The sequence below is a fragment of the Monodon monoceros genome, unplaced genomic scaffold, assembly GCF_005190385.1.
Source record: "Monodon monoceros isolate NGI ecotype Baffin Bay Population unplaced genomic scaffold, NGI_Narwhal_1 Super_Scaffold_2, whole genome shotgun sequence".
Lineage (NCBI taxonomy): Eukaryota > Metazoa > Chordata > Mammalia > Artiodactyla > Monodontidae > Monodon > Monodon monoceros.
This window is the reverse complement of record NW_021703776.1, coordinates 61555032-61569497: the sequence shown is the minus strand read 5'-3', so window position 1 is coordinate 61569497 and position 14466 is coordinate 61555032. Positions and strand designations below refer to the sequence as shown.

The 14466-nt window shown below is 35.7% G+C and overlaps 1 protein-coding gene and 1 non-coding gene across 6 annotated transcripts in view; both read right to left on the bottom strand.

Moving 5' to 3' along the window:
* The window catches only part of BBS9 (Bardet-Biedl syndrome 9), a 449627-nt gene that overhangs the window by 358070 nt on the left and 77091 nt on the right, over window positions 1-14466 (bottom strand). The gene's annotated exons all lie outside the window — the stretch shown is intronic.
* On the bottom strand, window positions 12907-12992 carry LOC114902141. Its single transcript, XR_003795373.1, has one exon. It is a non-coding gene; the product is annotated as a small nucleolar RNA SNORD86 (small nucleolar RNA).

The following is a 14466-nucleotide window of genomic DNA, read 5'->3' as shown; positions in this document are numbered from 1 at the left end:
TAACTACTTGCTGTTTCCCACATACATTGTAGTGGTGCATACTTCCTTGCTTTTGCTTATGTTATTTCCTTTCCAAAAAACTTCTTACACTTTTCTTCCCCTGGGATAGTGAACATTTGCTGGATGCCTCCTGGTCATCCATTGCCCTCTCCTCCCATCTTTAGCCATGAGGCTTGAATGAGACTGACTTCATTCTAAGCTTGAGAGTAGGTAGGCCCTGACTTATATAAACTAATTAGTATCCCACTAGTCACAGTGATTAGTTAAGGGATGGTTATAATTTACAGCCAATGAAAGAAACTAAATCCCTAAACTGAGCTGAAACTAAAGAAAAACTTACTCTTCCCCCTGGGGAGTAATATGTGAGGAGGATAAGATCTGGAATCACAGAAGCCATTAGGCTTTTACAAGGGTGTAGTTAAGAGGGCCATGGAAGACACTGTTTAAGCCAGTGCATCAAGCCGCACTTGGAGCCAAACCTATCCATGGACTTTATAGGCAATAAATTCTCATAAATATTGAAGCTGAGTTGGCTCTCTGTCCCTGAATCAAGTGCATCAACCCATTTGTCCTCTGAGAGACATCACAGACTGAAGCTCGTCTTCCCAGAAATCTTCTCTTTCCCTTCAATTACCCTCCATCTGTGATCCCACAGAGCCCCATCCTTACCGTCATCTTACAACTAATCACTGATTGAAATTATCTGTTTTTGTGTCTCTCATTATCCCTAGCTTAAACTCAACGGCAAGAAGGTATATCTTATTCATCTCTGTAAATCCAACGATTAGAAAATGCCTGGCACATAGGAGATACATTAATAAATGTCTGTTGAGCTGAAGTAAGCTAGGCAAAATACTTTATTCATCTGCAGCTCAGATTGGCTGAGGCTTTATTATATGCAATTCACATACTGCATTTTAAGTCCATGAAAAATGCTTTATTTATTACAATCCTAGCCACTGACGATTAGAAAAATGTAGGGATCAATCCAAAACATTACTCAAAAATAAATAAATAAATCCTTCAAATCACTGTATTGGAAGCCACTTCAGAATACATACCAAAGGCTCCCCTTACTGATAATGAGAACAGAAAGAACAGTCCAGAGAAGCCATGAAAGTTCTGTAGTTCTAATAGAACAGAGCCAACAGGAAGATTTCATAAAAGCAATGGGATTCCAGGAGCTATTTAAATGACCTAGCCATGAACCATACTCAAAGAGTCTTTACCACATGCTCAGTATTATATTAGGAGCTGTAAGAAATATAGAACAACAGCAAATAACTACTACTGCCACTGACTGAGCACCTGTTATATTCCTGCCTTTGTGCTAAACACTTATGTAGCATATAGCTATAATCTTTAATAACAATAGTCCCATTTTACACATGAGAAGACTGAAACCCACAGAGCTTAAATAATTTGTCTAATGTCAAAGAATTAAAAAATGACAGCTAGTACTCAAGTCAGAATCTGACTCCATTTTACTGCACTGGATCCACTTTTTTTAAAATAATGTAAGTTAACATATAAAATCTAAATGATGTGAAACTGACCAAGCACTATAGAAAATCAAAGAGCCTCATTACAGTGAACTTCCTGGGAAAGGTTTCATGGGAGAGGTAGGATGTATCCTACCTCTCAGTTGAGAAGGATACCTAGACTGAGAAGGATAAGTAGAATGAAAAGAGATCAAAGGTAAAAGCAGAGGAAATTTCTGCAAGAGAAAAAGAACATATTAGAAAAAGATACAGAGGCAATTAGATTTGATCCAATACAATGGATCAAGTTCTACCAACTTGAGGGTATGAAATGTAAAAGCAACAGATTGAAAAGATGACAATAGCTAAGTGATGTTCCCTCAAAAATTATGCCTAAATAATACAGGGAAAAAAATATCTTTTAAAGTTGAAATAACTAGGAAGGGTGGAGATTTCATCAGAATTTAAAATCTGGATGTTTATCTCATTAATCATAACCATGATGACAGAAAAATAAGCATTGTGATTTGAAATACTATTTGAAAGATCTAGGAACAAACTGACAAAGGACCTACCAAAATCATTTTGAAAGAACTTTGGAAATCAGTATTTTTCATTTTCAAAGGCAATGAAAAACTTTTGTACCTGTGGGGATGGGTGGGTGGAGGCAGGAAAGTTCCATTATGGCAGCCTCATGAGATGAATATTTATTAAGAAGTGTGTCTCATTTCCTGGTGTTAACATATCATATAGACAAAGCTTTAACATGATGCATAAATTGGTAATCAATTACATGTTGAACTGACTGCTAGATTAACACTTTTCTTTACTAAATTATAGTCTGTTCATTAAAATGGTCTGTAGCAGAGTGTGTGTGTGTGTGTGTGTGTGTGTGTGTGTGTGTGTGTCCCTGTGCTCAGTTTTTTCCACCATGCATAACCCAGAGCATTTTCCATCATTCATTATTATAGCAACAAGGGCCCCATGGAGGGTAGTTCTGAATACCATTTCCTCCATTTTTCTGCTGTCTTTTTCTTCCTCTGGAATCTATGTAGCAGAGTAAGTGGTGAAGAAGACTACCATTACTCAGCATGCTACATGTTTTCTGAATCTCTCTATGCTCGTATTTCTTTTACACACTGAGTAAAAATACAAGCGAAGAAATGCAAACGTGACCTGTGGCCAAGCATACATTGCAGTTCAGCATACAGCTGTCAAAAATACTTGGTCTTTCTCCAAGTCTGAAAAACACATGAAAAACAGCTGTACAGGTAGTCAAAAAGGCAGACAGGAAACATCAAGAGACTTATACATAAGAACAGAAGAGTCCAAAAGTCTGTGGAACTTCCGCTCATTTTATGCATGCACTTCATGCACAGAAAAAGGTTTTGTTGTTGTTGTTACAGAAAAACTGAAACACTAACTTATTAATCTTTATTGCAAACTTAACTCAAAAATGATACAACATGTTTACTATGAGCAGAGACACAAAAATGTTCAGAGTAGGATTTCAACAGATATTGCCTTAAAAACAATGGTAGATGGATTTCTAGAGCTTGCAGGATAGTAAACTTGCCACTACATATCATTTTGTGCCTTTTCACTCATATCATTATAGAAATAAAACTATCACCATTGTTTTGAGATACATGCTACTATTTGGCTATGCTTAAAAATTAATAATTGGTAATTAATTGAATAAAAGAATAGCTAGCTTCTTTCTTATTACTCTCTCCCTCATATTCTTTTTTATTTGAGCATTTGAAAAGTAATTAGTGTCTAATAATAATGCAATATTCAAGTAGATTCGAAGTTTAAAACCTCAGTTATAAATAAATAAATAAAATTTATTTAAAGCCCTAAGAAAACAGAGGAAACAACAAATAGGATACATGTGTTGAGCTAAATGGCTAATATTTTTAAATATGTAATGCAGAAAAATTATACAAATTCTCAACTATTATTTAAGTGTTATGCCAATAAATAATTCATGAGACTAATTAAGACTGAGGAAAATAAAAATTGGGTCTACATACTAACTCTTCCTATGAACTTGACTTTTGACATTTTAATGTTCTCATTTTAATAGGAATTTTAATAGCCTCACAAAGACCACTAGTGTGTGTTCCACTAAGCTATTTATCACTATTTTCCCCCCTAAACTGTGAACAAGGTTAATAACATATTATAAAGAAATTACAACCATTCATTAAATTAGCATTACATGTGATAGATTCAATATGAATGCAATGTTAGAGTTTAAAAGAAGGCCCTATTATCACTTGCATCCACAAAATATTGGGTGAATTACTTTGTCAGATGTAATGATCATGAAAGATTTGATAACATTCTCCAGAATTCACATTCATTCAACAAATTCCACAAACATTTGCTGTACCTAGTATATGCTAGGAGAGACGGTCGCTACCCTCAGAAAGTTCAGTGAATACGGGAGTTATAACAATGTAAGAACAGAGGCGTACAAAGGCTATGGAAGCATGATTAATTGTATCTGGAAGGATGAAGAAAAGCTTCAGAACAGAAATAACACTTGGGTTTTGCAGGCTGAGAAAGAGTTTGCCAAACGTTCAGAGAAGCAAAAGCAGAAAGCCCACCATTCAGACACCTGGATTATAGGATTATAAGAAAGCTCTGTTTGAAGAGGAATAAAAGCAGTAAACTCTGAGGGAGGGCGTTGAGTGGAGGGAGATACTGCTGATGAAGATGGCAGGCATGCTCATCAGAACTGATGGCAAAGCCACAACTTAAGTCCACATTTGCTGCAACCTTATTTTAGCCCTGAAAGCTCTATCAAATTTCCTCATCTGTACAGCAGTCGTATGAGGAGAAGATTGTAATGATGCTACTGTAAGAATAAAATACAATAAAAATGCATACTGGCTGGTACCTAATAAGCATTCAATAAATGGTAAGTGTTTGAGATTACTGGATTACCTGTTTCCTTACAGACCAAATTATGTGAAAAACTTAAAATTGAGAGGAAAAAAAATCCTTCAGACCAAAAAGGATAAAATTTAATGTGGGAAGGAGCACACACCAAATCAGAAATTCACACTTTTTGCCAAAGCAAAGGATTTTTAAGACTTCAAGAACTTTGGAAAATCTCTCAAAACCTAGGTCTGTGTGAACTGCTGTCTATTCAAGACGATTTTCTGTCCATTTTAAGTATACTTTCCTCAAAACAGCAATTTCTCTAACATGATAACTATTGAAGAAATCTCTAAAGAAGTACATTATGGGTGTGTCAGAAAGCTCTATTTGGGAATGAGCTGTCTCTGCCTCTGTACCCTCCCCCAACACACACATACCCATTTTCTTCCCCTACCCCCCACCCTGACTCTCTTTTATTGATGTTTTTTGCAGGATGACCCTGAGTGACATACGAAAGACAAGATAGATGATATCATACAGCAGAGCCCATTATTTATTAGCATTCCTTTCTTCTCTTTCATCCAAAAGGAAAATTCTTAAAGGGTGAGTATAATGTTGGAGATATATTTTTTTAAATAACTGGTTTCAAAGTGAGGTAAACTTCTCAAGGTAATAACCAGCCATGATAAGAAATCCAGAAAACTCTCCCCAAAAAATCATTTAAAAAAGAAAGAAAATTTAAATACCTCTTCATTTTGTACATTCTTCATTTGCAATATTAACAGTCCAATAAAGCAAAAACACCAAAAGCTAAATATTTGCTTTTTATATATTCTTAACTCTCAATCCTAAAATCGTCATTGTATCAAAAGAAGCAGGTTTTCCCTGGTGGCGCAGTGGTTGAGAGTCCGCCTGCCAATGCAGGGGACACGGGTTTGTGCCCCGGTCCGGGAGGATCCCAAATGCCGCGAAGCGGCAACAGCAGAGGCCCGCGTACCGGGGGGGAAAAAAAAAAAGGAATAAGAAAAAACTATAGTCTACACTGAATTCACTACAACCAATTAAATTAGGTTGTGAAAAAAATAACTAAAGCCAGGAAATTCTCAGCTGAGGTTCAACTTCATCTAAACTCATACAATTTTAAAGGCAAATCAAAATGAACTTGGGATAATGACAACAATGACTTTAAGTTTCCTGAACTGTCAATTCTTATCACAAAGTTTGATGTGCCGCTTAACCATTGTTTGGTCTGTTAAATGTCCTTGGATTCTTCTAAAAGAAGCAGTTAAAATACCATATCTTGAATAAAAGTCATGAAAACAAATATACCAAAGTAATCATCTTAATATACAGATGGAATCACATTATCAACCCACTCAAAAACTTCAAAGGTACGCCAGTGTCTCCAGAAATAAGTAGAAATTAATAAGCAGGATATCCAAAGAACTCTTCAGTGTATCCGCTAAATGAACTTTCACTACTACTCCTCATCCAGTCCCAACCACCAAATACTTCAGGTAACATAAGCTTGCCCTAAATGCCCTTATGCATTTGTTACTCTAGTTCAATTCACCTCAGATATCATTCCCTCACCTTAACCTCATAAAATCCCTCTACATATCCTCCATCCCCAGCACCCAACCATTTTGAAGCTTTCTCCAATCCCCTTTAGGCATAAAAAACACACTCTTCCTCTATTCTTTCTTAGTACATTCTGCATCACTGCCTATTAGTACTGACAATATTTTTCCTGGTGATACAGCTAAATTTGGCATATTTCTCTCCCCTCCTCAACTCCCATAAATGAAGCATAAAATCCTTGAAGGTAAGTCGATTTTGTTTTCATGGTCTGGCTCACAGCACTGAGTATAGTCCCTTATATGTCAGTGCTCCAAAAATATCTGTTCAAGTCAACTGAACTCACATGGAAGTAGAAAACCATGTCAAACTGTAGTACTAGGTTTCAGGATGCCAATGATCATCAAGTGGGCCAAGATATTTGATAACATTACCATAGTCACATGAAAACCCCTTGAGATTTGGCATTATGCTTTATTCACCACACCTTCCCACCCCAAATAGTCCCTAGTATATAGTAGAGATCAATAAATAATCATTCAATGAATGAATGAATAGCAGCAAAGTAAAAGTGGTATGGAAAAGGCCCTAAAACAATTAGTTTTAATATGTGACACTTAAGAAGCTGAAATTCTAAATTATTTCAGGGCTTAGTACTATGTCAAAAGACAAAGTATTCATTGTATGTGCAACATTAGATACACTAGGAAATACTCTGCTCTTAAGAAAGATAAAGCCTAATAGAAAGACACAAGAAATAAAGGTGGGGTGGGAAAGGATGGCAAAAGGAAAATATATAAATGAGAAGGGAAATCACTTAACCATAAAGAATAAATTGTGGCAGCCCAAAGAGGATACCAAAGAAACAGAACGATCTTTAAATCCATCAGTATTTCATAAAACTCTAACTGCAAAAACATACACAGATTAAGCCTTAAAGCTTCAGTAATTATTAGAGCCCTGGGTACAGAGTCTTTCTCTGGGTAATATGAAACAAGGGATTACTACCAGCAGGAAAAGCACCCCTCAAAAGGGTACTGAATAGGATACTCTCTGGCTATTCCTTGTTCTTAGAGCAGGATGGTATATTATAAAAGAATAAATTGAGCAAAGATGGGAAAAGTATCAAATGTAGCATAAAGTATTAATATGTAGTGGAAAGAGCAATGATTTTGAATCAAAAAGACAACCTGGTAATGTTTTAATCCTGCTCTGACACATTCTAGATACATGACTTGGCTATTTTGTTTAATTTCGTTCACTCTGTTTCTTCACATGCAAAATAAACCCTATCACAATCTCTATACCCCACTGGATTGCTGTAAAGGTACGGAACATATGCAAACTACCCAGTTCAGGACCTGGAACATGGTAGGAATGCATGCTAATCTTAATTCCAAATACAGCACACTTAAATAATCAAACCAACTTTCCCTAGTACCTACACTTATATCTTGAACATCAGATACAGTAGTTTAGTCATTAAGTCTCACTCCTTAGGCGTAAAAGGGAAGTAAACATCTCAGGGAAAAGTTAGGAAAAAAGGTGACCAGGAAGTTGGAAATGGTTCAGTTCAGAAGTTCCAATCTTTATTTGCTAAAGTACTTGGCTCTTGAATTTCACTGATCCATAAAATTTCAGAAACTACTGGGGAACATCATAAGTTGTCAACCTTGTAAACTGCCCAATAAGGATATTTAAAAAAAAAAAAAAAAAAACATAAAGACTATCATCACCAACATTTTCTACAAAGACAATGTAAAACAAATAAGTAGGAAGTAGAAAATGTTAGTCCTCAATATAGCTCTTTAACTGAACAAATTTTAGCTTTATGAAAAATTTACTTCATTAGCTAATTTTTTTTCATTACCTTAAGACCATTTAAAACTTTAACGGGGCATAGCATTTACAAACCACTAGTTTATCCTAGCATGAACCACTTTTAAAGAACCCCCGCACCAGCACTTAAATACCACTAGTATAAAAAAAACTCAGAAAACAAGCACAAAAAGTTTTCCCGTTAGAAGAAGAAAGGAAAAACTGGTTCCAAAACCTATTCAGGCCTAGGTTAGGTGAGGAAACAAGCATTTTCCATAATATGCTGGCTCTTTACAAACTCACCACTGTCAGACTTCTGGAATCAAAAAGTGAGGCAAAGGCTCCCCCTGCTGACAAGTAGACAATCTAATCCTATCAAAAGGCAACTGACTTCAAAAATCTTTCCAATACTGACTGGATATCGCATGGGCTTTTACTATTCTCTATCAAAGACTAGTTTTACTTTATATCCTAAAACACTGGAATATAGCTCCATCTGATACAAATGTGAAAGGCATTTATAACTAGGTAATACTCCGTGTACATTTCAATAAATCTTTCTAAACCAGCTTTCAAATTTCTTGGTGTCTGCTCTATGCTCTAAAGCTTAACTGAGCTAGAATGTCATACAGAGAGGAAATTAAAGAAGGCTAAAGAAATGAGGTGGGTTTCAAGAGGTTACGTAGAACAAAGGTAAGCAATCTATAAATGCATTAACGGCCTTCTCTCACAGAAATCTCATGAGATTAAAAGAAGCAAATTAAAGTCTTCAAAATTAACAATAATAGCAGGTTACAAGCACTGGCCCATATATTATTAACACATCCAACTCTATCAACTATTCTATAACTTGGGAAGATCAAGAACTATTGCTCTCATTTGACTATAGAGAGACCTAAGGCTCAGGAAAGTTCGATGTTTGTTAAGGACACACAGCTGGTGAGTAGCAGAGGCAGAATTCAACCCTATACATCTTCTAATCTTCATTCTGCTTCTCCAACTGAAAACTATGCATAAAGTAGATACTCTAATGACATAATCTCTAAATTCCTTTCTGATTTCAAATTTAACATGGCCTAACATCACAAATGCACTTGGTATGCTTATAAATAACATCAGATTTAAATAGAAAATGTTAAATATTTCACTTTGGCAGACAAAACTTGATACAGCTGCTTGGTAAATTCTTTGCTATAATTTATTTATTCTTGTCTTATTTCCAAAAGCATTGCTTGCAAAGGTAAATAAAACTAAACAAATTCTAAACTAAGTAGATGAGGAGAACAGCAGATAAAACCCTGATTCTCCCACTAAAATTACTGAATAAAATGTTTGTTAAAAGCAGCATTTTTGAGTACATCAATATGCTGCGCCCCCCCTTAAAAAAAGGTAAATAAAATTCAGAAGCCAAACACTAAGTGAACGTGAGAACCCACAAAGGTAAACAGAACCCCTGGGGCAATCTCTTAAATCATATACCCTCAGCATCAGTTTTCATAGTCTCAAAATGACATGTAGTAAAGGAGAAAAACCTTGGAGCCCACTCTAGGTGGGAAATCCAATTGATCCTGTACATTATCTTTCTCCCCCCTGGTACAAAGCTAAGACCACAAAGGGCTCTACCTTAAGTGTAAGGAGAACTTCGAACTAGCATTCCCCCCACCCCCACCCAAGCCCAAGAGAAAGCAAAATAAAGTGCATATCTCAAAACTTGGAACGAGATAAAGGAAAAACATCTCTCCTAAGAATTCACAACCCCCAAGCTGATCTTAATGTGGGTTTTCAGACCAAATTCACTCTATTGACTTGCCCAAGAAGCCTCAATCTGTGAAGTTAGTAAAAGTGATCCTGGGTTAGAAGTACCACCAAATCCCTGACAAAAGACAACTCAAATATTTGAAGGGACACACCAATCATTCCCATGGATAAAGTTCCAAGAATATGACCTCACAGGCAAAAATCACAATAAACAAGGAATTGGAGGCAATATGAGCAAGAGACAGCAAAAATAATAGCATAATCAGAAATGCAAAGACTTCATTTACTGAAATTATCAACAGAGAATAAAAGTACTACATTTTATGTTTAAGGAAATAAAAACAGGTATTAAAAATATGAATAAAAGATTTTATCAATCACCAAGCAGACTTTTAAAAGGACCAAATAAACTCTGAGAAATAATAAATATAATAACTAGACTTAACAAAGTTAATAAAACTCCAAGAGTAGTTTCAATAGAATTTAGTCTCCGAATAGCAGTGATTTAGGAAACAGGAAAATACATCTAAGAAATAATCTAGAATGCATTAGTAAGAAACACAGAGACAGAAAATACAAGTGCAGTTAAGAGACTTGAACAATAGCATAAGATGGTCTAACATGTATCTAATTGGATTTTCATTAAGAGATAATGGAGAGAATATGAAAGAGGCAATATTCAAAGAAATAATAGCTGAAGATTTTCCAGAATTGTTGAAAGGCACTAATCCTAAGACCAGGTTTACGCCAAATAAATTCCAAATAGGATAAGTAAAAATAAATCCTCCCTTAGATACCCAACAGAGAAACTGCAGAACACCAAAGGCAAAGAGAATTTCTTAAAAGCAATAGAGAAAAGACAGATTAACTAGCAAAAGAATAACAGCTAGACTAAAAGTTGACTCCTTAACACCAGTGGAAGCCAGAATAGAGCAGAATATTATCTTTTGTGTAGCAAGAAAAATAACTATCAACATAACATTATATTCCCAGACTTCCTCCCATTCCCTCCAAAAAAAAAATTTAATGTTGTTACAAATATGCCATTCACAATAGCAACCAAAGCAATTAAGTTCCTAACACACTGACTCTAACTCAACTTTCAGATCTTAACTTCCTTAGGAAGGCCAAATTAGGCAATATACACCTAAAATATACCCTCATTATCATGGCATCTTTTCCTTCATAGCACTTGTGATTTTATACCTATTTCTATGATTATCTACTGACTTTGTATTTCCCTTTCCAAACTTAATGAAGCCATAGACTTCTATACTTAGCACCATATTGTTTACCACCATACTTGGCACATAAGTGAAAGGAAAGAAGGAAGGAAAGACGCAGGGAAGTTATAACAAACAAATAAACAACTAATATAGATAAAAAGTAATATTTTTACTAAAAGACATAAAAGGACAGCTAAATAAATAGTAAGACATATTATATTCCTGGATGGGAAGAATTAATATATAAACATGTCAGTTATGCACTAAAATAATCTATAGATTTGATGCAATGCTAGACAAAATTCCAGCAGATTTTTTCATGGAACTCAATAAACTATTTTTCAAACCTGAAAGGAAAGTATAAAAAAAGCAAGAATAACCTATAAATATTTAAAAACAAGATTAATAAAGAATGATTACTCCTCTCACATATCAAAACATACTATACATTAAATTTGTTAAATACAGTATTGGCATTCTTTATAGATACACTATTTATGGACAAGTAAATCAAGGGAAAGGAATAGAGTCTAAGAGCAAATTACAGATTATACGGGAATTCAGCATATAAGAAAATTAGCATTTCAAATTATAAAAAGAATATTCACAAATGGTGCTTGGATAACAGGGTATACACTTGGGAAAAAAATTAAATTAGAGCCCTACTATATACGATACTTAAAACTAAATTCCAGAAAAGTTAAGAGAACATATGAAAATATTTTAGAATCGTAGTATAGGAAAGGTCTTCATTAGAATGATACAAAGATCAGAAGCCAAAACAAAAAAGATCAAAACGTTTAACATCATAAAAAATTAAAAGTATTTGTCCCATTAAGTAAATGAACAAGGTTAAAATAATCATTCACAGGACACAACCTGGGGCAAATTGCTTAATCTTGCCAAGCCTAAATTTTCTTGTGCCTGAAATGAAAATAATGACCTGATTTACAGGGTTGCTTTGAGAATTAAATGAGAAAGTTAAGGTTAAATCCTTAGCACAGTCTTAGGTGGTAGCACCTGGCAAGTGCCCAATAAATATTTTTTGCTACTATTTTAAATTATGAAAATTTAACAGATCACTTTTGCCCATTAAGTGGAGATTTTGAAATTTTTAAAAAATGATAATACATGATGTAGGCACAGATATTACACATAGCTGAGAAAAGGATATATTTGGCCCATCTCCCTGACATAAAACAGTTTATAATGTGTATCAAAAGCTTTTTGTCTCAGTATCTAGTCTTAGGATTTTTTTGAAAATGTTTTTACTTTTATTGGACTATAGGGGATGGATTGAGAAATATCTCTGCAAGTTATGCCCCACTAGGGAAATGTCCATTCTCATTTTCCTGGGACAGCTTTTGGAGCTTTTTCTTTTCCTTGGAGCTGCTGTTCTTGCTGGCAGCGGCCTCTTCAGGTCCACTGCTGCGTGGCTCCTCCTTGGAAGAGAATTTCCTCTTTTTCTTGGGGACACTCTTGTTTCCTGACTCTTCAGGGTCATTAACTGGCTCCTCTTTGGGCAAAGATTTCTTCCTCTTGGGAAGACTTCCACTGCCAGCTATCTCTTCAAGATCACTACTAACCAGCTCCTCCTTGGAAAAAGATTTCTTTTTCTTGGATTTGGAGGAGACGGATGGGTCTTCTATTCCATTCTCCTAAGGAGTCTCCTAGGGTTTTTGCTTTTGCTTCTTTTTGGGACTTTCACTTATCTCCTCAACACCCCTCTAGAATACTACTACTGTTTTCTGAAGATGCCAGGGAAATTGCAGCCAGCCATTTCTTTTCCTTCTTCAAGCACTACTTCTCCTGTTTCTCCAGCTTCCTAGTAATCTCAGCAGCCACTTCCTCTGAACCATTACCTCCTTCATGACATCCAGATTATTTCGTGGAATCTATCCAGTCTCACAGAAGGACGGCTGCTCCTCAACTTGTTCTAGAAGCTTCTCCCCAAACACACTGGTGGGTACCTCAGAGAAGCAATCAATTCATGAGGCAAAACTGCATTTGTTTGCCAGGTATCAGGAGATGCAGCCTTTGCTCTTAGCAGCTGCTCAACCAATGAAGGTAGAGTGAAAAATGAGTCCATATTTTGGGATGTTAGCCCTTGTCTTCAGGGCTCGGGAAATGCGGTCCTTTTGCTGGGCCCAGGGAATCACTCAGACACCAGGACTAGCCATCACCCCCATAGCAGAGGCCTGTATAGGTCAGGGAGCCCTGGTCAAACATCACCATGATCCCCATAGTTTAGAATTTTAGAAAAAAAAAAAAAAAAAGTCCTAGGATTTTAGTAGAAAAGTAACTGCTAGGGGCTGGGGATAGAGGAAATAGGGAGAGGTTGGTAAAAGGGTACAAATTTTCAACTATGAAATGAATAAGGCCTGAAGATCTAATGTAAAACACGTAGTTGATAGCACTGTACTGTATGATTAAAATTTGTTAAGAGAGTAGAACTTAGATTTCCTCACCAAAAAAAAGAGATAAATATGGGAGTTGATGGATGTGTTTGAAATGGGGGGGAAACCCTTTTTTTTTGAATTTTTGAATTTTATTTTATTTTTTTATACAGCAGGTTATTATTAGTTATCCATTTTATACATATTAGTATATATATGTAAATCCCAACCTCCCAATTCATCATACCACCACCACCACCCTGTCACCTTCCCCCCTTGGTGTCCATACGTTTGTTCTCTACATCTGTGTCTCTATTTCTGCCCTGCAAACCAGTTCATCTGTACCATTTTCCTAGGTTCCACATACATGCGTTAATGTACGATATTTGCTTTTCTCTTTCAGACTTACTTCACTCTTTATGACAGTCTCTAGATCCATCCATGTCTCTACAAATGACCCAATTTCATTCCTTTTTATGGCTGAGTAATATTCCATTGTATTTATGTGCCACATCTTCTTTATCCATTCATCTGTCGCTGGGCATTTAGGTTGCTTCCATGACCTGGCTATTGTAATTAGTGCTGCAATGAACATTGGGGTGCACGTCTTTTTGAATTATGGTTTTCTCTGGGTATATGCCCAGTAGTGGGATTGCTGGGTCATATAGTAATTTTATTTCTAGTTTTTTAAGGAACCTCCATACTGTTATCCATAGTGGCTGTATCAATTTACATTCCCAGAAACAGTACAAGAAGGTTCCCTTTTCTCCACACCCTCACCAGCATTTGGTGTTTGTAGATTTTCTGATGATGCCAATTCTAACTGGTGTGAGGTGATACCTCATTGTAGTTTTTATTTGCATTTCTCTAATAATTACTGGTTTTGAGCAGCTTTTCAGGTGCTTCTTGGCCATCTGTATGTCTTCTTTGGTGAAATGTCTATTTAGGTCTTTGGCCCATTTTTGGATTGCGTTGTTTTTTTAATATTGAGCTGCATGAGCTGTTTATATATTTTGGAGATTAATCCTTTGTCTGTTGATTTGTTTGCAAATATTTTCTCCCATTCTGAGGGTTGTCTTTTCGTCTTGTTTGTAGTTTCCTTTGCTGTGCAAAAGCTTTTAAGTTTCATTAGGTCCCATTTGTTTATTTTTGTTTTTATTTCCATTACTCTAGGAGGTGGATCAAAAAATATCTTGCTGGGATTTATGTCAAAGAGTGCTCTTCCTATGTTTTCCTCTAAGAGTTTTATAGTGTCCGGTCTTACATTTAGGTCTCGAATCCATTTTGAGTTTAGTTTTGTGTATGGTGTTAGGGAGT